General features: G+C 43.9%; 1 long non-coding RNA gene across 1 annotated transcript; it reads right to left on the bottom strand.

Moving 5' to 3' along the window:
- Positions 1-735: 735 nt before the first annotated feature.
- LOC149751015 (uncharacterized) lies at positions 736-2297 on the bottom strand. Its single transcript, XR_016398898.1, has 2 exons — positions 1916-2297; positions 736-920 (listed from the first exon to the last, which is right to left on the bottom strand). It is a non-coding gene; the product is annotated as an uncharacterized LOC149751015 (long non-coding RNA).
- Between the last annotated feature and the right edge of the window lie 631 nt (positions 2298-2928).

Raw genomic sequence — 2928 nt, 5'->3', positions numbered from 1 at the left:
TATTCTAGGAATAAGCTCTATAACGGTTAGTTTTTCGGCACGAATAGACTACATTAAATGCTTCCTAACTGCTCTCTAATGATCTTCAATGGTCAAAAATCATTCTCCAGCACCTCTCCTTCATAAAAAGGCTTCAATGATCAAAGAGATTGAACACATTAAAAGAGAAAAGGAGCTACATATATTGAAAAGCATTCAATACAAGTACAATCGCCACTGCAAAAGCGTTAAGTGAAGATTTCTATCTGAAGTGTACTAAAAAAAGAGTTATCCTTTGGAAAATTAAAGAGCACCATATTGGTTTTTTTTTCCCTAGCTCATTAAGGAGCATTTATTATATTCATTGTTCTTTCATTATTTCTTTTTATATTTATAGGTGACAAGTTTCAGGTCTATTGAAATTAGGCATATATTAATCTGCACCTTAAAATAGAGTATAAGATGTTTGCTCATGCTCAGAAAATGAGTGTCTAGCTTGGGCTAGGCTAGGAATTTTGGTCGTATTATCTGATGATTGTAATTATTGAGGATGATTAAAAGATTGAAATTCCTAATAAGGCAGCCTTGGGGAGTGGATATGGATGCTGGGTTTGACATTGAGCCACTATAAATTCTTTGTGTTTGAGGTATTGTCACGCCCCGAACCCAACACCCGGGTCCGATACGCGATCGGCCGCATGAGCCCTAGAGCAGTGCCCTAAAGATCATGCAAGGCCTATGTTTACAAAATTCCAATAAATCCACGATTAATTTAATAATTCAAATAGACAAGTCCGACATATCCAAATAAACAAATTAGTTCAATTACAAGATCTTCAAATGTTCATCGACATCAAAGAAGGACAAACAAACTAACTAGCTAATGACTCTGATACTTGCACTCTGCGCCCATCCCATCCAAATCTAAGCATCCTGCAACTCTGATAAAAAGAAAGAAGAAAAGGGGATGAGCTTTACAGCCCAGTAAGAATCCCTACACATCCATACCAACACAATAATAATATGAATTTGAAAGCCACGACAAATCGATGCACATTTCATGAAATCATAAACCGGCTATCAAAAGGCTCAAATAAACAATATAAGTATGTACGTCAAATATCAATGAAAGTCCAACCACGCAAGAATGATATAGCATACGATAGCTCATGAATCTTCATTAATGTTTTCAATGCTTTTTCTTTCCATTCTATATTAACTTGATCCGGATTAATTATCTTTCCGACTTTGGGTCAAATCTCGGTCACATTTCTCAGCCTGTGGTGGGGCAACCAAATTATCACATTTTCAGCCTGTGGCAGGGCCTGCACAATATAGTTCCACATTTCTAGCCTGTGAGGGGGCCTACCAAAGTATCACATTTTCAGCCTGTGGCGGGGCCTGCACAATATAGTTCCACATTTCTAGCCTGTGAGGGGGCCTGCCAAAGTATCACATTTTCAGCTTGTGGCGGGGCCTGCACAATATAGTTCCACATTTCTAGCCTGTGAGGGGGCCTACCAAAGTACCACATTTTTCAGCCTGTGACGGGGCCTGCCATAATAACAAGATAAACCCAAAGTCCCTTTTCATACAATCCAGTTTACATCCACACATCAATTCCTTTATATTTATTTCCGGCTTTAAACTAACCACGGTCACGTTTCCAGCCCGTGACGGGGCAACCAAGATCACATAGTTAGTTTAGAGCACCACATCCATCAGTCCAATTATGTAGGTGTAAGTTATGCGCATGCATGCATCCATCATAATACCAACCACAAGCGAATACGATCATAATATCAACCACAAGCCAACTCGATCAAAATATAATTTAATATAAAACTATTTTTGATTTATCTGGATCATAGCATATCATACATATCAAAGTATAAAAATATTATATCATGCAGGATTGGCGTACAAGGATCCTTACCCTTTGCTGACACCCAGACAGACCACCGTGATCTACGAACTAGGGTGCGTAGAACCTTGCTCAATGTCTCTTTGTCCAATAGTTTGTTGCCCTACAGAACCAAATCAATATTAAAAATTATCCGGAGTATCTGACAACCCAAAACTCTCCATTGACCTACGACTATCCAGCAATCCTTACAAACAATGATCTCCTCGGATCAAACTAGAGAAAGAAAACTCCAATCTAGAGAGAGAAAATGGTGAGAGAAATAATTCAAGTAGAGAGAACCTAGGAGAGAGAAGAGAGGAGAGAGAAAACTCTTCCTCCTCAAAATGAGGGAAGCCGATCCATCTCCCTCTCTTCTCGAATTAGGATGGCACAGCCACCAGGGTGCCCATCCTTGGCGACGACAGCCGGCATGTGACGGCCCTCAACTGTGGCACCACCGGAGATGGTGGTCGGCCGGCGGCCAACCAATGAGGGAAAGGAAAGGAGATGGGATCACGAGGAAGGTGATCTCGGTCCACCTCTTCCCATCCCCTCTAAAACCCTAGAAATCCCTCTCGACCAACCCACTGTCCCGATACAACCCTCATATGCCATAACTCTGTCAATCCCGGCGGCCGGCGGTGGCAGGATCCGGAGGAGAGGAGCCGAAACAGGGGTACCCTGTTTCGGACTCTTTCCGACGATCCGTCGGCCAAAATCCCCATCCAACACCGCCCTACCCCTAGCAGAAAAAGTACAAGGGACGAGCTATACTTACCTCAGCCCGACGGGCTCCGGCGACCTTTCCGGCGAGATGGGTGGAAGAACCCGTGAGCAACTCCCTCGGATCCAAGCTTCTTCACCCGTCGGAATCTTCGACAAAGGGAAGTGGTCTTCCTCCGCGGCCGGCCGAATCCCGGTGTCGGCGCTGGGTCTCCTCCGGCGATCGACCTCACGCCGCCGCTGCGCCCTCTCTCCCCCCCCCCCCCTCTTTTTTTTTTGTGTGTTTCTTCCCCCCACGATCGTGCCTAGGGCACGATCGT

Source organism: Phoenix dactylifera, chromosome 17, assembly GCF_051530095.1.
Source record: "Phoenix dactylifera cultivar Ajwa chromosome 17, Ajwa_hap1_PhDact_Kaust_v1.1, whole genome shotgun sequence".
In the NCBI taxonomy this organism is placed as follows: Eukaryota; Viridiplantae; Streptophyta; class Magnoliopsida; order Arecales; family Arecaceae; genus Phoenix; species Phoenix dactylifera.
Note: the sequence above shows the minus strand (reverse complement) of the source record. Positions and strands in the feature narration are given on the sequence as shown.